The sequence below is a fragment of the Hyla sarda genome, chromosome 4, assembly GCF_029499605.1.
Source record: "Hyla sarda isolate aHylSar1 chromosome 4, aHylSar1.hap1, whole genome shotgun sequence".
Taxonomy (NCBI): Eukaryota; Metazoa; Chordata; class Amphibia; order Anura; family Hylidae; genus Hyla; species Hyla sarda.
In genome coordinates, this window is record NC_079192.1 from 84,647,721 (window position 1) to 84,672,626 (window position 24,906).

At 47.5% G+C, this 24,906-nt stretch overlaps 1 long non-coding RNA gene across 1 annotated transcript in view; it reads right to left on the reverse strand.

Annotated features, from left to right (window-relative positions):
- The window catches only part of LOC130366848 (uncharacterized), a 107,266-nt gene extending 82,897 nt beyond the window's left edge, over positions 1–24,369 (reverse strand). Inside the window, exon 1 of the long non-coding RNA XR_008891948.1 lies at positions 24,300–24,369. This is a non-coding gene — a long non-coding RNA (uncharacterized LOC130366848). The remainder of the gene's footprint in view (positions 1–24,299) is intronic.
- Positions 24,370–24,906: the final 537 nt, after the last annotated feature.

Sequence of the window (24,906 nt, forward strand, 5' to 3'; positions counted from 1 at the left end):
TCAAACTATCAATCTTGTAGAAGAACTGCTTGGCCACTCTATAATACATTTATTGGTTTCACACTCTAGATTAACAGCAGCCGATAAAGCACGCTTCATGACGGATGAACAGCAGGAAGCGCTCAGCACTTTCATCAGAACAATGGTTTTCTTCTAAGATAAAACTGACTAATCACTGAGGAGAAGAAAAAACACAAAAGGGAAATTGTGGCATCATTTGTGATTGTGTTTTTACGTACAAAGCAAGGGGAAGCCACAAGGGAAGCCACAGGGGAAGCAAGGAGTGTCCTAAGGGTTACAAGTTTCAATAGACTTTAGCAACTTAGGACCTAAATTTGTGCAGTTATTTTATATTTGTGGTTCTAACTGGTATATTTTTTTCCAGGGTAGCTTAAAATCTCTATAATCTTTGGGCTGTGTTTTAAAAACTGTAACAAACTCACCCTGCAGATCTCTAATAATGTATATAGGTCCCTTCTACTCCTGTAGTATGCAGGTTAATAGTTTGTTTGACGATTCAGGGAATCAGTCAGATGGGTGGGAGCTTAATTTTAATAAAAGGAGTGATACACAGGATTATACAGTCAAGGGTGTGAATGTTGTACGTTGAGGGGTGTGTGTATTACCTAATACACACACCCTGACTGAATAATCCCGCCCATCATCCTAAAATAGATAATGACAGCATAATTTAATTTTTTTTCAAAGTATATTGAATATATATATATATATATATATATATATATATATATATATATATATATTAGTTAGGAGTAGCCGTATTAGTCCAGAGATGCAAAAAGCAATTGTTAGTCCAATAAAAAAGGTATTACAAGATACTGCAACTACCGATGATTTTGCTATATCTATATATATCTATATATATCTATATATATATATATATATATATATATATATATATATATATTTATTTATTTTCAAAAGTAGCATACAGGGTAATAAACAGAATAGGCATAGTACAGGAAAAAGGAATGACATGAGTGACTCTCTCCGGCACGGACGGCCAGTCCAAGATCATAGAGATCTCGTCCACTATTTGACAGCGGCTATAATCTAACAATAGTGCAAATGAGAAAAAACATGAAAACAATCCAACATTAACCCCTTCCCGCTATTGGACGTATGCATACGTCCAGGCGAATTACACGTTCGCGCAAATGGACGTATGCATACGTCCAAGCGATCTCCTGCTCTGCCGCGGGCAGCGCAGGAGATCGCGGGTGGGACTCAGCTGTCAATCACAGCCGGAGTCCCACCGCAGCTGCCGGGGCAGCGATCATGCCGGTCCCGGCAGCATTAACCCCATAGATGCCGTGATCAGTTCTGATCACGGCATCTACGGTGTTTGCAGGGGGAGCGCTCTCCCCCTGCCCATCAATCGTGGCGCCGCGATAAAATAAGGGGGATCGGGGGTGTCCAAGACACCCTCGATCCCCCTAGAAGAGATAGGAGTGAGGTGGCAGGGTTGCCACCCCTCCTATCCCTGCTATTGATCGGCGGAGCGGCCGACCAATGGCAGACTGGGAGCGGGGGGGTTAAAGTTCGGTTCCCCCCGCTATGCCCACCCATCGGTGTCCGGGCACAGCGGGGGGAACCGTGTAATAGCGGCGGCAGCGGCGGTCACTTACCCGACGGCGGCGGCTGTGATTACGGCGGCGGTGGAGGTAAGTATGACGCCGCGTGTCCAGAGTCTGTTGCCTAGCAACATCTGCAGGGCGACAGTTTAGAGAGTGGTCTCTAAACTGTCGCCCTCCAGATGTTGCAAAACTACAACTCCCACCATGCCTTGACAGCTGTTTGCTGTGTTGGCATGCTGGGAGTTGTAGTTTTGCAAGATTTAGAGGGGTTCAGGCTGGAGATCACTGACAGTGGTCTCTAAACTGTAGCCCTCCAGATATTACAAAACTACAACTCCCAGCATGCCCAGACAGCAGTTTGCTGTCTTAGCATGCTGAGATTTGTAGTTTTGCAACACCTGGAGGGCCACAGTTTAGAGACCACTGTCAGTGATCTCCAGCCTGAACCCCTCTAAATCTTGCAAAACTACAACTCCCAGCATTCAGGAACAGCAAATGGCTGTCTCGGCATGCTGGGAGTTGTACTTGCGTGCCTCCAGCTGTTGCATAATTACATCTCCCAGCATTCCCTTTGGCAATCAGTACATGCTGAGAGTTGTAGTTCTGCAAGAGCTGGAGGCACACTGGTTGGGAAATACCGAGTTAGGTAATAGGTTCTATTACCTAACTCAGTATTTTCCAACCAGTGTGCCTCCAGCTGTTGCAAAACTACAACTCCCAGCATGCACGTTCTGTCAGTGCATGCTGGGAGTTGTAGTTTCCCCTCCCCCCCCCTCCCATGTGAATGTACAGGTTACATTCACACTGGCGATGGATTGCAGTGAGTTCCCTGCTTCAAGTTTGAGCTGCAGCAGCCGCAGCTCAAACTCCTAGCGGGAGACTCCGTGTAATCCGCCGTCAGTGTGAATGTAACCTAAAAACACTACACTACACTAACATAAAATAAAGAGTAAAACACTACATATACACACGTACACTGCCCCCCCCCACCCCTTCCCCCCCAATAAAAATGAAAAACGTATCCTACAGCAGTGTTTCCAAAACGGAGCCTCCAGCTGTTGCAAAACAAAAACTCCCAGCATTTCCGGACAGCCATTGACTGTCCAAGCATGCTGGGAGTTTAGCAACAGCTGGAGGCACCCTGTTTGAGAATCACTGGTGTAGAATACCCCTATGTCCACCCCTATGCAAATCCCTAATTTAGGCCTCAAATGCACATGGCGCTCTCTCACTTCGGAGCCCTGGCGTATTTCAAGGCAACAGTTTAGGGCCACATATGGGGTATCTCCGAACTCGAGAGAAATTGCCTAACAAATTTTGGGGGGCTTTTTCTCCTTTTACCCCTTATGAAAAGGTAAAGTTGGGGTCTACACCAGCATGTTAGTGTAAAAAAAAAACATTTTTGTACACTAACATACTGGTGTTGCCCCATATTTTAAAATTTCACAAGCGGTAAAAGAAAAAAAGCCTCCAAAATTTGTAACGCAATTTCTCCTGAGGACGGAGATACCCCATATGTGGGCGCAAAGTGTTCTGGGGGCGCACAACAAGGCTCAGAAGGGAGAGTGCACCATGTAAATTTGAGGTCTAAATTGGTGATTTGCACAGGGGTGGCTGATTTTACAGCGGTTCTGACATAAGTGCAAAACAATAAATACCCACATGTGACCCCATTTTGGAAACTACACCCCTCACGGAATGTAACAAGGGGTACAGTGAGCATTTACACCCCACAGGTGTCTGACAGATCTTTGAAACAGGGGTCTGTGAAAATGAAAAATACAATTTTTAATTTGCACAGCCCACTGTTCCAAAGATCCGTCAAATGCCAGTGGGGTGTAAATTCTCCCTGCACCCCTTATTACCTGAGGGGTGTAGTTTTAAAAATGGGGTCACATGTGGGGGGGTCCACTGTTCTGGCACCACGGGGGGGCTTTGGAAATGCACATGGCCAAATTCTCTCTCCAAAAGCTCAATGATGCTCCTTCTCTTCTGAGCATTGTAGTTCGCCCCCAGTGCACTTCACGTCCACTTATTGGGTATTTCCATACTCAGAAGAGATGGGGTTACAAATTTTGGGGGGTATTTTCTGCTATTATCCCTTGTAAAAATGTAAAATTTGGGGGAAAACAAGCATTTTAGTGTAAAAATTATTTTTTTTTTTTACATATGCAAAAGTCGTGAAACACCTGTGGGGTATTAAGGTTCACTTTACCCCTTGATACGTTCCCCAAGGGGTCTAGTTTCCAAAATGGTATGCCATGTGTTTTTTTTTTCCTGTCCTGGCACCATAGGTGCTTCCTAAATGCGGCATGCCCCCAGAGCTAAATTTGCTTCCAAAAAGCCAAATGTGAATCCTTCTCTTCTGAGACCTGTAGTGCGCCAGCAGAGCACTTTTCATCCCCATATTGGGTGTTTTCTGAATTGGGAGAAATTGGGCTTCAAATTTTAGGGTGTATTTTCTGCTATTACCTTTTTTAAAAATGTAAAATTTTTGCTAAACCAAGCATTTTTGGTAAAAATTATTTTTTTTTTTTACATATGCAAAAGTCGTGAAACACCTGTGGGGTATTAAGGTTCACTTTATCCCTTGTTACGTTCCTCAAGGAGTCTAGTTTCCAAAATGGTATGCCATGTCATTTTTTTTTGCTGTCCTGGCACCATAGGGGCTTCCTAAATGCGACATGCCCCCCGAGCAAAATTTGCTCTCAAAAAGCCAAATATGACTCCTTCTCTTCTGAGCATTGTAGTTCGCCCGTAATGGACTTCAGGTCAACTTATGGGGTACCTCCATACTCAGAAGAGATGGGGTTACAAATTTTGGGGGGTATTTTCTGCTATTAACCCTTGCAAAAATGTGAAATTTGGGGGGAAACACACATTTTTTTTTTTTTACATATGCAAAAGTCATGAAACACCTGTGGGGTATTAAGGCTCACTTAATTCCTTGTTACGTTCCTCAAGGGGTCTAGTTTCCAAAATGGTATGCCATGTTTTTTTTTTTTGATGTTTTGGCACCATAGGGTCTTCCTAAATGCAACATGCCCCCAAAAAAAATTTCAGAAAAACGTACTCTCCAAAATCCCCTTGTCGCTCCTTCGCTTCTGAGCCCTCTACTGCGCCCGCCGAACAATTTACATATACATATGAGGTATGTGCTTACTCGAGAGAAATTGGGCTACAAACTCAAGTATACATTTTATCCTTTTACCCCTTGTAAAATTTCAAAAATTGGGTCTACAAGAACATGCAAGTGTAAAATATGAAGATTTTGAATTTTCTCCTTCACTTTGCTGCTTTTCCTGTGAAACACCTAAAGGGTTAAAACGCTTACTGAATGTCATTTTGAATACTTTGGGGGGTGTAGTTTTTATAATGGGGTCTTTTATGGGGTATTTCTAATATGAAGACCCTTCAAATACACTTCAAACCTGAACTGGTCCATGAAAAATAGCGAGTTTGAAAATTTTGTGAAAAATTTTAAAATTGCTGCTGAACTTTGAAGCCCTCTGGTGTCTTCCAAAAGTAAAAACTCATAAATTTTATGATGAAAATATAAAGTAGACATATTGTATATGTGAATCCAAAAAAAAATATTTGGAATATCCATTTTCCTTACAAACAGAGAGCTTCAAAGTTAGAAAAATGCAAATTTTTCAATTTTTTCATCAAATTTTGGGATTTTTCACCAAGAAAGGATGCAAGTTACCACAAAAATTTACCACTATGTTAAAGTAGAATATGTTACGAAAAAACAATCTCGGAATCAGATTGATAAGTAAAAGCATTCCAGAGTTATTAATGTTTAAAGTGACAGTGGTCAGATGTGCAAAAAAGGGCTGCGTCCTAGAGGTGAAAATGGGCTGTGTCCTTAAGGGGTTAAACAAGTTTGAAATCTCAATAAGGGCATAGGCCAGGGGGTGGGGAAGGGCCATCAAGTTAGGGTATAAGCACTGTCACACAGGTCAAGGGGGAAGAGAGGGAGGGGTAAAGGGTGGAAAAGAATATAGTAAGAGAATAAGATGAGTGAGAGAAGAAACGGGAATAGGGAAACAGGCAAGTGAAGAGAGAACGTACTTCATGAGTTGGGTCAGAACCCGTCACCTCCAGATCCGCGGCCACTGGTGTAGTACGGAAGGGATTAAGGGCTGAGTTCCGATGTATCATATTACACCTCTATGTGAAAGGACTCAAACTCCCCTGATGACATAAAGGCAAGCCAAGGACCCCAGATACACTGGAATCTGTCAATCTACCGTTCCGAGACAGCCAGCAATTCCTCCATCCTACAAATATGTGAGAGTTCCTGAAGCAAAGACGAGAGGGTAGGGGGTCGGGAATATCTCCACAGTCTGGGGATCACCGATCTGGCAGCCATCAACATGTTGTGTAGGAGGCGGGCCGAAAATTTAGGAAGAGATGGGGGGGGGGGGGAAAGATGGATAGTAAAGTTAGTTCCGGGGTCTTGGTAAGTGTGTGGGAGGTTAGTTTGGATATGAGATTCAAAGGGCCAGTCCTATAGGAATCAAGCGATGGACAGGTGAGCAAAATATGGGTCATAGTACCACTGTTGACTCCACATCGCCAACACACATCCGAGACCCCAGGGTATATGCGGGCCAATAGGGTAGGGACTCTATACCACCTGGTCAGTACTTTGTAGTTGGTCTCTTGCGCCCTACATGATATTGTCGTTTTGTGACAAACCTAGATCGCCTTGTGCCAGTCAGCATCACTAATGGTGTGTCCCAGTTCAGTCTCCCATGAAGACCGAAATCTAAGAGGGGAATAGGCAAAGCTGTCTAAAAAAGAGAGTGTAGAGTATCTTAATCTGACCCCTGGAAGGGTGTCACTCAGCACAAAGGCGCTCAAATGCTGTCAAGGGGTGACTGAGAGCCAATCTGTGTTTATTAGTGTGGTAAAAGTGAGATAGCTGAGTATATTGATACTGGTGCAATGGTGTGGGTGGGATATTTGAGCAAAGGTCCCTAAGGGGTTTCAGGTCCCCGTTACATAGTTACATAGTTACATAGTTAGTACGGTCGAAAAAAGACATATGTCCATCAAGTTCAACCAGGGAATTAAGGGGTAGGGGTGTGGCACGATATTGGGGAAGGGATGGGATTTTATATTTCTTCATAAGCATTAATGTTATTTTGTTCCAGGAATGTATCTAATCCTGTTTTAAAGCTGTTAATTGTTCCTGCTGTGACCAGTTCCTGAGGTAGACCGTTCCATAAATTCACAGTCCTCACGGTAAAGAAGGCGTGTCGCCCCTTTAGACTAAACTTTTTCTTCTCCAGACGGAGGGAGTGCCCCCTCGTCCTTTAAAACCTGTAACAGTTTTTCTCCATATTTTTTGTATGGGCCATTAATATACTTATATACGTTTATCATATCCCCCCTTAAACGTCTCTTCTCAAGACTAAACAATTGTAACTCCTTTAATCGCTCCTCATAGCTAAGATGATCCATGCCCCATATTAGTTTAGTCGCGCGTCTCTGCACCCTTTCCAACTCCGCAGTGTCCCTTTTATGGACAGGTGCCCAAAACTGAACAGCATATTCCAGGTGAGGCCGTACCAATGCTTTATAAAGGGGTAGTATTATGTCCCTGTCCCTCGAGTCCATGCCTCTTTTTATACATGACAATATCCTGCCGGCTTTGGAAGCAGCAGCCTGACATTGCATGCTATTCTGTAGTCTGTGATCTACAAGTACACCCAGATCCTTCTCTACCAGTGACTCTGACAGTTTAATCCCCCCTAAGACATACGATACATGCAGGTTATTAGTACCCAGATGCATAACTTTACATTTATCCACATTGAACCTCATTTGCCAAGTGGATAACCAGACACTTAGTCTATCCAAGTCATCTTGTAACTTATGCACATCCTCTATAGACTGTACCGTGCTACAAATCTTGGTGTTAACTACAAAGATAGAAACAGAGCTGTTAATACAATCCTTTATATCATTGATAAATAAATTAAACAACAGCGGGCCCAGTACTGAACCTTGGGGTACACCACTAATAACCGGGGACCAATCAGAGTACGAATCATTGACCACCACTCTCTGGGTACGATCCATGAGCCAGTGTTCAATCCAGTTACAAATTAAAATTTCCAAACCCAAAGACCTTAACTTACCTGTCAGACGTCTATGAGGGACAGTATCAAATGCTTTAGCAAAATCCAGAAACACTATATCCACAGCCATTCCTCTGTCAAGGCTTCTACTCACCTCTTCATAAAAGCAAATTAGATTGGTTTGACAACTTCTATCCTTAGTAAACCCATGCTGGCTATCACTTATAATACAATTATCCCCTATGTATTCCTGTATGTAATCCCTTATAAGTCCTTCAAACAATTTACCCACAATGCACGTTAAACTTACCGGTCTATAGTTTCCCGGGGAAGACCTAGAGCCCTTTTTGAAGATTGGCACCACATTCGCCTTGCGCCAGTCCCTTGGCACAATACCAGACACCAGAGAATCTCTAAATATCATGAACAGGGGTACAGATATTACTGAACTTACCTCTCTAAGAACTCTTGGGTGCAATCCATCTGGCCCTGGAGATTTGCTTACATTTATATCACTTAACTTACCTTGTACCATCTCTACATTAAGCCCGTTCAGTACATTACATGATGTGTTACCAGCACTGACCTGGCCAATGTCAGCTCCTTTTTCCATAGTGTATACAGAACTAAAGAACCCATTCAGTAGCTTCGCTTTCTCTTGATCGCCTGTGACAACCTCCCCATTATCATTATTAAGGGGTCCTACATTCTCTGTTCTTGGTTTTTTTGCATTTATATATCTAAAAAAATATTTAGGATTAGTTTTGCTTTCTTTGGCCACCTGTCTCTTGTTTTGAATTTTTGCTGTTTTATTACATTTTTACAGATTTTATTAAGCTCTTTGTACTGTTTAAATGTTATTGCTGATCCATCAGATTTGTATTTTTTGAAGGCTATTTTTTTGTTGTTTATTGCTCTTTTAACATCATTTGTCAGCCATGTAGGATTTAGTTTTAATCGTTTATATTTGTTCCCCTTTGGTATATATTTAGCTGTATAGTTATTTAGAGTTGATTTAAAGATGTCCCATTTACCTTCTGTATCAGTATTTGACAACACCTCCCCCCAGTCTATGTCCTGTAGTGCAGCCCTCAGCCCAGGGAAGTTTGCCTTTTTAAAGTTATATGTTTTTGCCTTCCCCGCCTGTCTTTGTTTTCTACATTTTAAGTCAAAAGTAACTATATTGTGGTCGCTATTACCAAGGTTTTCCCGCACAGTTACATTACCAACCAGCTCTGCGTTGTTGGAAATGATCAGATCCAACAAGGCATCACTTCTTGTTGGGTCCTCCACAAACTGGCCCATAAAATTATCCTGCAATAAATTTAGGAATTGTCGCCCCTTTGTAGTTTTAGCCAACCCCGGACCCCAATCTATATCTGGATAGTTAAAATCTCCCATTATTACCACTGTACCTGCCCGGGCGGCCCTCTCTATTTGTTTATGAAGCCGAACTTCTACGTGTAAGAGTATGAAAGGTCGTTCCCTCAGAACGAGGTAGGGTCAAAAAGATTTGAGCGTGGAGGGCTAGTGGAAATGCTGTATTACCAAAGAGAGGAGTGAGCGGGCCATTAGGAGAGAGAAAGGGGGAGCGTCTCAGGTAAGTCAAGTGGGCACGTGTAATGGAGGCATATATGGGAGGCCTAGAGAGGGGGGAGGGCAAGTGTGTTCCCGTCCATAAGATAGCCCTAACATCCCCACCAGACAGAGAACTTTCCAGGGAAACCCGTTTGCCATCAGTTGTACGGAATGCGTCTAACACTCTAGAAAGAACCGCTGCGAGGTAGTAGGAGAGTAAGTCAGGAAGAGCCAGTCCTCCGTCTGTCTTGCATCTGATAAATATGTGTCTAGCTAGCCTAGGATTTTTATTCATCCACACATATCTAGTTTGTAGGGAGGACAATTCCTGAAAGAAGGTACGAGGAATATGAGTGGGTATGCCCGCAAACAGGTAGAGTAGGCGTGGGAGTACATTCATTTTGAATATGTTCATTCTACCTAACCATGAAACGCCAACTCGATCCCATTTTGACAGGTCTGATTTCAGGGTGCATAGTAAGGGGGGAAAGTTGAGGTTGTATGTATCAGTAGGGTTAGCTGGGACATGAATGCCTAGGTATTTTATGGATTTTGATTGCCATTGAAAGGGGTAGGAATCCCATAGCATTTTAACCGTGTTAGGGGGAAGGTTCACATTAATGGCTTCACTTTTAGAGGTATTCAATTTATAATTGCTGTAGGCAGAGAATCTGCATATAGAAGCGAGCAGATGAGGAGGCGAGGAGAGGAAGAGAAGGAGATCATCTGCGTATACCGAGCATTTGCAATGGCCCCAGGACAACGATAGGCCTGTGATGTCCAGATTCCGTCTGATATCTACAAGGAGATGCTCCATACAAAGCACAAATAGGAGCAGGGAGAGAGGGCACCCCTGTCTCGTGCCATTGCCAATGTCAAAGGGATGACCGTTTATCTTTATTTGGGCCTGGGGGTGGGAGTAAAGCACCATTATGCGCAACCTCATAATTGCACCCAGTCCGATCTGGGAGAGAGTTGCGTGCAGAAATCCCCATTCCACCCGATCAAAGGCCTTTTCTGCATCCAAAGAGAGCAGGCACAGTGGGATATTGCATGATCAGGCGCCTTGGAGAACCGAGAAGACCCTTAGGGTATTGTCTCTGGCCTCCCTACCCCATATAAAACCGACCTGATCGGGGTGGACGAGGGACTGCATGTGATCTGCTAATCGATTTGCAATAAGTTTTGCAAACAGCTTATCATCACTGTTAATCAGAGAGATATGTCGGTAGCTGGGGCAGAGTAAAGGATCTTTACCTTCCTTCAGGATGACAGTAATGAAGGCGCGTAGGAAGGAAGCAGAGGGCGGAGAATCATCTGAGATAGATTTAAAAGCAGAGAGTAGCGTGGGAGAGAGATCAGTACCTAGTATTTTGTAGAATTTGGCAGTATAGCCGTCAGGTCCCGGGCTCTTACCAGCCGCTAAGGAAGATATTGCCCCCAATAATTCCTCTGAGGAAAATGGGGACTCTAGTGACTGGATCACATCCCAGTGAAGTTCAGGAAGTGCTGTCAATGCTATGTATTGTCCCAAAGAGGGAGAAGCTGCAGCAGCAGAGGTCGGGAGCTGAGGTTTGGGCAAGTTGTAAAGAGCAGAGTAGTAAGAGCGAAAAGCAGAAAGAATGTCCGGTGTAAGAAAAGAGGTGGAGCCCGCAGGAGTGCGTATCGCTGGGATAAATAACGTGGATTTATTTGCCCTAAGGGCAGCAGCTAACAACCGCCCGCCTTGTTACCCCATTCATAGAATGTTTTCCCCGTGACCTGTCTATAGAAGCTGTCACGATGCCGGCTGGCAGGTAGTGGATCCTCTGTGCCAGAGAGGGATTGGCGTGGACCGTGCTAGTGGATCGGTTCTAAGTCACTACTGGTTTTCACCAGAGCCCGCCGCAAAGCGGGATGGTCTTGCTGCGGCGGTAGTGACCAGGTCGTATCCACTAGCAACGGCTCAACCTCTCTGACTGCTGAAGAAAGGCGCGGTACAAGGGAGTAGACAGAAGCAAGGTCGGACGTAGCAGAAGGTCGGGGCAGGCAGCAAGGATCGTAGTCAGGGGCAACGGCAGGAGGTCTGGAACACAGGCTAGGAACACACAAGGAACGCTTTCACTGGCACAATGGCAACAAGATCCGGCGAGGGAGTGCAGGGGAAGTGAGGTATAAATAAGGAGTGCACAGGTGAACACACTAATTAGAACCACTGCGCCAATCAGCGGCGCAGTGGCCCTTTAAATCGCAGAGACCCGGCGCGCGCGCGCCCTAGGGAGCGGGGCCGCGCGCGCCGGGACAGGACCGACGGAGAGCGAGTCAGGTACGGGAGCCGGGGTGCGCATCGCGAGCGGGCGCCACCCGCATCGCGAATCGCATCCCGGCTGGAGGCGGTATCGCAGCGCCCCGGGTCAGTGGATCTGACTGGAGCGCTGCAGTAACGAGAGTGTAGCGAGCGCTCCGGGGAGGAGCGGGGACCCGGAGCGCTCGGCGTAACAGAAGCGGTATCTGTCATTTAGGAGAGCAAGTAAATCGTAGCGTACTTTTATCAGTTCCCGGAAAGTGCCCTCTAACTGGGTCTGTTTGAGTTGGGTTTCCAGTGTCTGTAGAGATCACATAAGTTCTTGATATTTGACCGCCTTTTCCCTCTTAAGCCGCGCCCCATGAGCCATTAAAACACCTCTTAAGGGCCTCCCATTTCACCATGGGTGACAAGGGATCAGTCTCATGGTCTTGCATGAAGTGGGAGATGGAGTCTTTCAGGTCCTGAAGACACAGGGCATCTAGAAGGAGTGACTCGGGGGCGTGGTCTGCATGGCGGCCTGATCGGACGTGTGAGAGTGGAGCTCCTGCCATCCTGCCTAATTATCCTTAAATATCCCTGCCATCCTGCACTGAATTTGCTCCTGTCCCTCCCTGGACGTCTCCCACCACCATAGGGACCCCTGTAGTGGCTCCATCGGGAGATTTGGTGGAGTTTGAGCAGGGTGCTGGAGCCGGTCGTGTGCTAGGCCGCAAAGCCTGCGGCCTCCCGTATCCTCCTGCCCGAAACTGCTGGCTGCTGCGCTCCTGGGGGAGCTGAAGATCCACTTACCCATTCCGGGGGCTCACATCGGGGGATCCTGGTGCCCGGTCTGGACTGTGGCGGCTGGAGGGGGCGATCGGGTCCTCCGAGCTGCGGGGCCTTCCTCCACTTCCGGTCCGGATCGCGGCGGCTGGTGAGTGGCGCTCCGGTGCTGTGGAGAAGCGGCTGCCATCCTCAGTAATCCCAGTGGGCCCGGTGTGTCCTCCGTCTGCCTGCTGTTCGGGACCTCCCTGCTGGAAGGGCCGCGCTGCTGCCGGAATTGCGGGGTCTCTTGCCGGAGTCCCTGCTTAAGGTACCTGACAGGCCCAGCTGGGCTGCGGGGCTGTGCAGCGGACTGTCCTCCTCGGGGTGCACCTGGGAAACGTCCCTGGGAGTTGGGGCTCCCTCTGGTGCAGTGGGCCTGCCCCTATATCGCTGGGAGCTGCTGGGGCTGCCCTGCTGGACTGCTGCTCTGCAATAGGGGTTCCTCCTCTGACTACCTTATTACTTCTGGGACTGGACTCTTTACAAGTATTTGGAGGTACTGGCTGTACTCTCTCTCCTGCTGCCCCTCCAGTGCCCCTGCTCCTGGTACGTGTATGCCCTCCCCCCCTCACCCTACATCTGCTGGGACATTTCATACATATAACGCTGTGAGCTGAGTACCTGGCTGGTGCGCAGCTAGTGACCTGAAGGGTACCACTCTGTGGGTTTTCACTGTTTCATTGACTGCATTTTGCTATGGGCCGGAGAAACAAGGAGGGGGCTGGTCCCTCACAGCAGGGAACCAGCGGGCATTCATCATCTAGGAATACATTGACCCTTCAGCAGGAAGTAGCGGCTAAATTGGAGAAGTTTGCGCTACGAAGGTCATCCCCCGACTCTCTGGTCTGTGTGGGAGCCCCTCTTCCTATGGTAGATATAGGGACCCCCCTGGACCCTCTGGAGGACTATGACACATTTCTGCAAGCTTCTGTTGTGGAATCACATATATCATTGCCGAATACTCCTCCTGCTATAGCTGGTGCGCAGGCTGGTGCCCCGGATGTCCCTGCCACTGAACCTACTTTGGCCGCAGTATTTGCAGAAATACAACGATGTAACACTACATTATCTCAGCTGACCGTTCAAGTGGGCACAGTACAGTCTGCTATTTCTTTACTGAGTCATGATTTACAGAAAGTGACGGAGCGCACCTCTGCTGTAGAGAGTCGGATTAGTGATGTGGAGGATACTGTGGTGCCTATAGTTCGAGACTCTACTAGACACAGTCAGGACATTGATTTTCTCAAAGCTAAAGCAGATGATTTGGAAAATCGTATGCGTCGTAATAATGTGCAGATAATAGGACTGCCTGAGAAGTGTGAGGGCCGTACACCAACAGAGTACATGGAAACCTGGTTAAAGGAAGTGTTTGGTGCTGATAATCTGACCCCTCTCTTTGCTGTGGAGAGAGCTCACAGGGTCCCTATGAGACCGTTCCCTCCTGGCGGTCCGCCCAGATCTATGCTAGTGAAACTTTTACATTACCGTGACAGAGACCTAATTCTTAAACTGGCCAGAGAGAAGCAACCAGTGACTGTGGACAACCATGTTATTTCCTTTTTTCCGGATTTCTCGGCCGAGGTGCAGAAGAAACGCGCCTCCTTTATGGATGTGAAAAAAAGACTGCGCACCCTGGATTTGCCCTATTCTATGCTCTACCCTGCCAGGCTGAGGGTGGTTGCTTTGGGGACTACCCATTTCTTTGAGGGAGTGGATGTTGCGGTCCGTTGGTTGGACTCACATGAAGCTCAATTGCGCCGGAGGGCCCGCAGGGGCTCACCGGAACCTGATCCGGTTTGACTTTGTACTGCCCTGTCGGATATGTGCTCCTAGTGCTGTGCTGTTATGACTTGTCTCAGTTCTTATACCTGACCTTTCCTGAGTGGGGACACCTGATACTGTTACTTTTGTGGTGGGGGGTGGTGGGGGTGGGGGGGGGGAGGGGGTGGCGGGTCTGCATTATTCTTTGTATAATTTGGAGATGTTATGTTTAATTTTCTGGGGGTGGGTGGGGGTCCCCTGGGTTGGGATCTGCTGACCAATGTTCAGAAGGGATATGTCCAGTATTGGTAACATAGGAGAAGGGGCTCCACTACTGCATGCTTGGGTATGTGTGGCCTGCTGTCTGACTGGTTGCGATATGCGCTCACCTTCATCCTCTCATCCTGGTTTCTTCCCTGGATATGTTTCAACTGTGTGGATGTCTGGTGTGGGTATGTTTGCGCTCCTGGATGCCGTGTGCCGCGGCGACTGGTGTGGTTATGTTGGGGTGTTGCATTTGGATGTTGGTTTGTTTTAACCTGTTTGTTGGGTGTGTTTTCCGTCCCTCCCTCCGCTGCTTTTTGCTCTCTGCGATTGCTCCTTTTGATTGTGCTTCTGATCCCCGTGTGGTTGTTCCCGGGCCCCGTGAGTGTGCTTGCTGACTCTGGGGCTAATGTCTGCCTATCTACATCATTAGGATGGCTACCTTTAATTTTATAGGGTGGAATGTTAGAGGGTTGGGGGATGTATCTAAACGTTATGTTGTTCTTAATGCGGTGAGGCATTTTCAGCCAGCGATACTATGTCTTACTGAGACCCATCTGACAGGAACCACCACTGAGGTTCTTCATAGAGCCTGGGTTGGTCATTCGTTCCATTCTACCTTTTCTTCTCATGCTAGAGGAGTTAGTATATTGGTCCATAAATCTATCCCGTTTCGTGTCCTCTCCTCTAGCATTGACCCGGAGGGTAGATATGTTTGTTTGTTGGGTGAGGTGTCTCGCCGCATGATTATATTAGTGGGGATATATATCCCTCCACCTTATAGTAGTACTATTGTGTACCGTGTTCTCTCTATAATCTCGGGTTTCCCAGTGGCCCCAATACTTATCTATGGTGATTTTAATCAGGTCTTGGATGCCTCGGTGGATAGGTTTTGGGGATCTCAACCCCCCCCTCGCTCTAGGCCGACTGGCCTTGCTAATATAATATCTGAAGTAGATCTTTTTGACTTGTGGCGCTGTCGCAATCCTTCAGTCCTGCAATACTCCTGCTATTCGGCCACGCATAGGACCCTCTCTAGGATAGACTTGGCTATTGGGGATGGGGAAATGGCTAGAATGGTCAGGAAGGTAGAATATTTGGCTAGAGGCCTTTCAGATCACTCCCCTATCAGGCTTCACCTGGATTTCACGGGCGGGGCGGGAGGGGTGCGCCCCCTGTGGAGACTGAATCCGTTCTGGTTGCAGGTACTGACTACTGCTGACACTGTCTGTGCAGAGATTCGGGAGTATCTTGCCCTGAATATGGGTTCGGCCTCAGTCTCTACGGTGTGGGATTCCCTTAAAGCTTACTTGCGTGGGCTTTTTATACGTGATATAAGTATACATAAATCGTTCACAAGGGAGAAAGGGGAGAAGCTGAGATTGTCTGTGGTGGGAGCTGAGAATGCGTATGTCTCGGCTCCCTCCCAGATGACGGAAGAGGTTTGGTTGCAGGTACAAGGAGATTATAAAGTGTACTTGGAGGAAGCTGCTGAGTATAAACGCTTTTTTGTTAAGCAGAGATATTTTGAATGTGGTGAAAGTACTGGTAAATTGCTAGCCTAGGTTGCTAGAGCGCAGCAGGGGATTTCGTTTATTAGCTGTTTGAGGGATGAACAGGGTTGCGAGGTCACTGATGATAATGGGATTATGGAAATAATGTTGGCTTTTTATAAGGATGCGTATTCGACTAGGGTCTCCTGTTCCGAGGGGGCGCTGTGGGAATATGTCCGCAGTGCTAGTTTGCCTTGCCTTACTCGGGAGCAGAGGGGAGAGCTGGACTCTCCCATATCTCTAGAGGAACTGGAACAGGCATTGAAAGATGCAAATAATGAAAGAGCCCCGGGTCCGGATGGTCTCCCTTGTGAGGTGTATAAAAAATTCTCAGGTGTTTTACTGCCGCAGCTGTTGCGGGTGGTTGAGTCAGCGATTTCAGAGGGTTCGTTGCCTCGCTCCATGATGGAAGCCATCATTGTACTTATTCCTAAGCCTGGAAAGGACCCTCTTTGTGCGGGTTCATATAGGCCGATCTCACTTTTGTGTACAGATGTGAAGCTGCTGGCTCGGGTACTCGCTAACAGGCTGGCTGGGGTCATACTTTCACTGATCCATGGGGATCAGACTGGATTTATGCCCGGCAAATCCACAGTTGATAACATTAGGAGGGTGTATCTCAATTTACAGATGTCCCCGGATGGTGCGGGGGCCCGATCGTTTTTTTCGTTGGACGCTGCCAAGGCATTTGACAGTGTTGAATGGAACTACTTAAGGAGTGTGATGAGGGCCATTGGGTTTGGTGACAGATTCCTTTCTTATGTTAAGCTTCTCTACCGGTGCCCGACTGCCCGTCTCAGAATTAATGGCAGGACCTCCTCGACTTTTGAACTGCAGAGAGGTACGCGACAGGGGTGTCCCCTGTCGCCCCTGCTCTTTGGCATAGCTATTGAACCTCTGGCTAACATTCTAAGGATGTCACCTGATGTAAGGGGGTTTCGGTATGGGACTGTGGAAGAAAGGGTGGCTCTATATGCTGACGACATGTTGTTGTTTTTGGGAGACACAGCTCACTCACTGGTCCCGGTGATGTCCCTCATTACAGAATTTGGGTCGTATTCAGGTTTACTCATTAACTGGGACAAGTCGGTCCTGTTAACTCTGGACCCTTTACCAGAGGTGCCTCAGATAGCTATTTCTAAGATACAAATAGTCTCTAGCTTTAAATATTTAGGTATTCACATTACTCCCTCCTTACATGATTTTGTTCCTCGCAATCTACTCCCCATTCTTGATAAAAGCTCCCAAAAAGTGTCCGTATGGTGTAAGCTCCCACTATCGGTAGTTGGACGTACTAATCTAGTCAAAATGGTTCTTATGCCGCAACTGTGATACATATTGCAGAATTCCCCGGTGTGGATATAGATGGCTCACTTTCAGAGAATTCAGAGACTATTCAGGTTGCTGGTTTGGGGGGGTGGGACAGCTAGGATTAAATTGGAAACATTACAGCGGGGTAAAGCTTCAGGGGGGCTTGCATTACCGAATCCATGGTTGTATTATCTCGCATCGGAGTTGCATCAGGTGAGGGGGTGGGCAGCTCGCTCCACATTGGGACCTACTGGTCGATTGTTTATGGTCAAACATGGGGGTAGGATACCGTTGCACATTTTGGAAATTGGGGCCCTTACCAGACCTCCTGACTCCTCTCCTACGACTCGCCTACTGTGTAAGCTCTGGGGCCACGCGAGAAAACTCTTGGGTATTACCAACTATTTTAAATTTACTCCGCTGTGGCATAACCCTGGCTTGCCGGTCTTTAAATCCTATGCTGATGCCGAATTCTGGGAGAGGAGGGGACTTTGTGAGTTGGGTCAGTTAGCTGATCAGGGGGTTGTTCGGTCATTTGAAGACATACGGGAGGAGTTTGCCCTACCGCGCTCCTCATTTTATCGTTATTTACAGATTCGCCATGCCTATGAATCGCAGAATCGGGTGAGGGAATTACGGGTACAGTCTAATAGGGTTCTGGAATCTACTGTGACTAAACGTGATTCTGCTGGCGTAATTTCTTGGCTTTATGGGGAACTACTTGGCTTCCATCATGAGGGTTTCCCTTTGACGGTTCGGTCTAAGTGGGAGAGGGACCTTGGGATCCTGACTGATGAGGAATGGAGTACTGTGCTGGCACTTACCCCTTCTTTGTCTCTATCGGAATCTAATAGGCTGTCTCAACTGTTCTTTATTCATAGGGTATATAAGACTCCCTCTTTTCTTCATATGATAGGGGTTAGGTCTGACTTGGCCTGTCCGAGATGTGGTGAGCTGGAGGCTCACCTGGTACACATGATGTGGACGTGCCCTTGTTTTCTGACTTACTGGACTGAAGTGCTGCAGCTCATTAGAACAGTGTATGGGGTGACCGTTAATAGAACTCCCAAGGAATGCCTACTTGGACTTATAGGTTGTGGTCGGGAGTCCTCCCTGGCAGAGGTTGGGATCCTGAGAATCTTATATCAAGCCAGGAAGTTGATCGCACAGTTTTGGATCAGATCCTCTCCTCCGGGAGTGGCTGATCTCATTGCAAGAGTAGCTCACATAGTGAAACTTGAAAAGGGGATCTATACTAAGCGCAAAGTGGAAAGGAAGTTTGATGGTGTCTGGGGTCCCTGGGGGTGCAAAGCTTTGATCCCCCTGCAGAAGTATCTTAGCTTGGGATGGGTCCTCTAATCAGGGCCGGATTAACGTAGGGGCTGATGGAGCTGCAGCTCCAGGCCCCTACAGTAAAATAGGCCCAGCCAGCCGCCAAAAAGGCCGCCGAGGAGCGTCCCCCCTCCCTGCCACTACACTATGCTACATGCTGCAGCAACAGGCAGGGACCTCGGGCGCGGCCCGGGCCCACCGCTGGCAGCACTATTACCTGCAAACGGCGCGGGCCCCCTTGCCACAATCACATGATGGCCGGCACCACCATCTAGTTAATTAATCAGTAATGTGCACGGGTCCGCGGCCGCCACTAAGCAGCCCGCAGGGGCCGCCGTCACATTCTGGACATCCCTGTGTCCCGAAAGATCTTTTCGGGACACAAGGATGTCTCGTTACCCCTCTGCGGCGCCCCCCCCCCGTGTTAACTTTAAAAACGTAGGGGCCGCTGGGAGATAGGGCACGCAGGGACGTCACTGATGTCCCGTGCGTGCACCCATAGCAACAGCAGAGCAGCGAGGAAGAGGACACACGCGCATGGTAAGGTAAGTTAAGTTGCGCGAATAGCACCCACCCCCCCCCCCCCCGTGAGAGTCACCCCCGCCGATAGCAATAACCCCCCCCCCCCTCCCCTCCCCGGTCATGCCCGCTCCGCTGTCTGACATTACCTTGTTCCTCTTCTGCAAGGTCCCGGTCGCAAATCTTCATTTCTTCTGCGACCCGCGCGGGACGCTGACGGAGACACGTCACTCACAGCCGCCGCCAGGGAGAAGGAGCAAGGCATGGGCTGGGAGGGTAAGTCTATGTGTATATGTATGTGTGAGTATGGGGTGGGGGGGGTCCTATACTTATGTGGGAGCCTCCAGCTGTTGCAATACTACAACTGCCAGCATGCCCGGAGAGCCTTTGGCTGTCTGGGCATGCTGGGAGTTGTAGTTTTGCAACAGCAGGAGGCACCTGGGTTGGCAAACACTGCCCTAGGGCCTAACCCAGTGTTTCCCAACCAGGGAGCCTCCATCTGTTGCAAAACTACAACTCCCAGCATGCCCGGACAGCCAAAGGCTCTCTGGGCATGCTGGGAGTTTTAGTTTTACAACAACTGGAGGCACCCTGGTTGGGAAACACTGGTCTATGTATATGTGTGTGTCTGTCTGTGTGTGTGTCAATCTGTGTGGGGGGACCTATGCTAATGTTGGGGGGGCTTGTGCTAATGTGGGGGGGGCTATGCTAATATTGGGGGGCCTTTAACTGTCTGCCTATCTAATGTGGGGGAACTATACTGCCTATCTAATGTGGGGAACTATACTGCACCTAATGTGGAGAGCTATACTGCACCTAATGTAGGGGAATTATACTGCACCTAATGTGGGGGACTATACTGCACCTAATGTGGGGAACTATACTGCACCTAATGTGGGGAACTATACTGCACCTAATGTGGGGAACTATACTGCACCTAATGTGGGGAACTATACTGCACCTAATGTGGGGGACTATACTGCACCTAATTGGGGGGAACTATACTGCACCTAATGTGGGGAACTATACTGCACCTAATGTGGGGGAACTATACTGCACCTAATGTGGGGGAACTATACTGCACCTAATGTGGGGGAACTATACTGCACCTAATGTGGGGGAACTATACTGCACCTAATGTGGGGGAACTATACTGCACCTAATGTGGGGGAACTATACTGCACCTAATGTGGGGAACTATACTGCACCTAATGTGGGGAGCTATACTGCACCTAATGTGGGGGAACTATACTGCACCTAATGTGGGGGAACTATACTGCACCTAATGTGGGGGAACTATACTGCACCTAATGTGTGGGAACTGTACTGCACCTAATGTGGGGGAACTGTACTGCACCTAATGTGGGGGAACTGTACTGCACCTAATGTGGGGGGACTGTACTGCACCTAATGTGGGGGAACTGTACTGCACCTAATGTGGGGGAACTGTATTGCACCTAATGTGGGGGAACTGTACTGCACCTAATGTGGGGGAACTGTACTGCACCTAATGTGGGGGAACTGTACTGCACCTAATGTGGGGGAACTGTACTGCACCTAATGTGGAGAGCTATACTGCACCTAATGTGGAGAGCTATACTGCATCTGATTAAGGGGGGCAGGGGACTGGTGAAGGGGGACATGGGACTGATTAAATATTTAAAAAAATATTTGTTACAAAGATTTTTTTCCTCTTTGTGTATGTTTATGGTGACATATATGTGTACATGGTGAGTTTGTGGTTTTATTGTACTGGGGGTGAATCCCACAGTTGGCCGGCTGTTGGTGGGTTGGTGGTGGAAAAAGATATGGGGGAGGGCAGGTTGACACCTTGCATCGGGGCCCACAAGAGTTTAGCTACGCCCCTGATGAGGAGACTGAGGATAGGGCTGGGGGGGGGGTTGCAATGATGAGGAGACTGAGGATGGGGCTGGGGGATGGTTGCAATGATGAGGAGACTGAGGATGGGGTGGGGGGGAATGCGATGATGAGGAGGAGGGGATGCTGTGGGGTGCAATGATGAGGAGGAGGGTGGAATGATGAGGAGACTGAGGATGGGGTGTGTGTGGGGGGGTGCAATGATGATCATGAGGAGGATGGTGGAATGATGAGGAGACTGAGGATGGGGTGTTGGGGGGGATGGAATGATAATGAGGAGGAGGAGGAGGGGAAGCTGGGGGGCATGCAATGATGAGAAGACTGAGGATGGGGTGTGTGGGGGGGGGTGCAATGATGAGGAGGAGGAGGGTGGAATGATGAGGAGACTCAGGATGGGGTGTGTGTGGGGGGGTGCGATGATGATGATGAGGGTGGAATGATGAGGAGACTGAAGATGGGGTGGGGGGGTTGATGATGATGATGATAAGGAGTCTGAGGATGAGGTGCGGGGGGGTTGCAATGATGAGACTGAGGATGGGGGGTGGGGTTTGCAATGATGAGACTAAGGATGGGGGGGAGGGAATAATATGGAGTGTGGGAGTGAAGAGCCAAGGATGGGTGGGGTGTATGGAGTGATGAGAATAGCGAAGATGTGGCGGAGGGGAGGGGGCATTGGGGTGATAAGCTAACCAAGCATGGGGTGGGGGTGTTGATAAGACAGAGGATGGGATGAAGGGTATGCAGTGTATGGCAGTATTATATTCGGGGGGTAAAGTGTGTGGCAGTCTTATATTCAGAGGGTACAGTGTGTGGCAGTATTATATTCAGAGGGTACAGTGTGTGGCAGTATTATATGCAGGGGTACAGTGTGTGGCATTAATATATTTAGAGGGTACAGTGTGTGGCAGTATTCTATTCAGGAGGTACAGTGTATGGCAGTATTATATTAAGGGGGTACAGTATGTGGCAGTATTATATGCAGGGGGTACAGTGTGTGGCAGCATTATATTCAGAGGGTACAATGTGTGGCAGTATTATGTTCAGACGTACAGTGTGTGGCAGTATTATATTCAGGGGTACAGTGTGTGGCAGTATTATATGCAGGGGTACAGTGTGTGGCATTAATATATTTAGAGGGTACAGTGTGTGGCAGTATTCTATTCGGGAGGTACAGTGTATGGCAGTATTATATTAAGGGGTACAGTATGTGGCAATAATATATTTAGAGGGTACAGTACGTGGCAGTATTATATTCAGGGGGTACAGTGTGTGGCAATAATATATTTAGAGGGTACAGTGTATGGCAGTATTATATTCAGGGGGTACAGTGTGTGGAAATAATATATTTAGAGGGTACAGTGGTAGGCAGTATTATATTCAGGGGGTACAGTGTGTTGCAATAATATATTTAGAGGGTACAGTGGTTGGCTGTATTATATTCAGGTGGTACAGTATTTGGCAGAATTATAATGTGTTATTATGAATATTATCTTTATATAGAGGATGAGGATCTGCTGACAATGTGAGGAGCCTATTATGTCCGGGTGTCAGACTCTGCAGAGAAGATGGTGCTGGAAGAAGTCCTGGCGTCTGCACCAGATAAAGAAGGAAAGACAACAGAGAAGACATCACTCAGGTCACTGATATAATTGTGTGTTCTCCTGACTGTCCCATCAGCTCTGGAGTCACTTGTAAGTTTCGTAGTGATGATGGGTGACAATTTACCCCATTCTGTGGCTCTGCAGCTGTTTCAAAACGGCAACTTCCTTAATTCCTGAGTCTCTTCAGACATGATGGGAGTTGCAGCTTAGCAACAGCTGGAGAGCCACTTGAACCGAGGGGATTGGTGGGGGTCCCAGCAGTCTGACCCCCACCATAAAAATGGGCATCTTATTTTAAAATGCCCGGGCCTATTTTTGGTCCCAGTCCAGCCCTGCCTGTCAGTCACTTAAATCACTGTGTATTCTCCTGACTGTGTCCCATCAGTGCTGTAGTCACTGATATCTTTGTGCGGCCGAGTAATAAAATTGCTTTGCGTTTTCATTTTATATATTATGTAAATATTTTCATAAAAGGGCCCAGAAAAATTCTCAGCACCAGGCCCATGATGCTCTTAATCCGGCCCTGCCTCTAATATGTGGTTCTGAATGGAAGGGCTGACAAGAGAGCTAAGGTTGGAGTACCCTGATGTGCTGCGTCTCCCTCCCTGATGTGTATGTGAATGGCTGTGTGGGGGATTTAGTGGAATGTGATTGCGAACACTAATGTCCATGACTTCGGGGGTCTAAGTGTTTCTATCCTTTTCCTTTCCCCTTTTTTCTTTCTTTTTAATTTGTTCTTTTTTACTCAAACTTGTGTTTGGTGGGGATTTGCTGAAACTGGATTATAGTTTCTGACTTATGTACGCGGAGGGTAGTGGGACATTGATGGGGTGGGGCTGAGACGTAATGGTTCTATGTGTGTGTGTGGGGGGGGGGTTGTTGGGGACTGTATGTTATTGTTAACATGTGTTTACAAAAAAAACGTAATAAAAATTACGAGTGACTCATTCAATCTCCACATAGAATGAGGCTTGTCAAAAGAGGGAAGGGTAAAGGTGCAGAACACTGGGGCATGATCAGAGAGTGGAACTACGCCAATATTGGTGGATAAGACTGAGGGTAGGAAGTTGTGGGGACAAAATATATAATCTATCCTACTGTAGAATCGTTGGGGGTGGGAATAAAATGTGTAATCCCTATCTTGGGGGCGGAGTGATCTCCAGATATCACAAAGTTGGATGGAATGTAGTTTACGTCTGAGGGCACGGAGCTTGGCATGTGATATATAGGAGCGTCCCGAGGATGTGTCAATAGAGGGAAAGAGGGGGAGGTTGAAGTCTCCACAGAGAAACATTGGGCCTGTGGCGAAGGATGCTAAACTGTCAAGAGTCTGCAAGAGAAAGGGGATTTGTCCCTGATTGGGAGCATAAATGGAGGCTATCGTTAATCTGCGACCAGCTATCTCACAATTAGCAAACACGTACTGCGCATTGGGTTCTATGAGCGATGAGTGTATAGTAACAGGCAAAGATCTATGAAATGCCAATGAAACACCCTTCGTCCTTGCCTCAGGGTTTGTACCGTGCAACCATTGGGAGTAATATCTGTCAGAAATACGGGGAAGGTGATATGCAGTGCTAGAATCTGGACTTTTTGTCTATGTAGTGAGTATAGAGTCTGTGCCCTTTTTTCTGGGGTATTGAATCCCTTCACATTGAGTGAGGCAATTTTTTTATCTCAGCTGCCATGGGGATGAGAGAACATGGAGCCACACTTACCACACGATCTGGAGGTTACCGGAGCACCCAACCCACGAGGTTCAGGTGCACTGAGTAGAAGAAGCCTGCTGAAGACAAGAGAAGGAGAGTAAATGAGGAGAGAAGAAAGAGACAAGGAATAAGAGAGCAACCACACAGACATGGGAGCAGGGGAACTAAGAGACACGGCCATAAGGGCCAGCACATAATTTACGTTTTTGATGGGTTGGCCGCTGCTCCTCTATAACCAGTGGTTGTGACCAGGTTCACCATTAGAATTGTCTGAGCCCCCCACTTTCTTCTTAACTAAAAGCTATAAAAAGGATCTGGCTGCCGAAAGAAGCCCTGGATGTGACTGCTTTCTGCCCTTTACAAAAAACTTCCCAGGAAGCAAGGGAGCTATCACTGTTGTTGGGTATAAGCTGCAAACAGCTCCCTGAAAGGAGAGGAAGAGATGTAGCATATGAGAAAACATAGGCTCTGGTAGAGCCAGTCTGTTACCCCCTTAACTAGAGCAGGAAGATGCACCTTATGCAGTCACAGAGGTTTCAAGGGTTACAAGGCAAGCCCTGAATACTATTGAACACTATTAGGTCAATTGTGACTTAACATATATTGATTATCACAT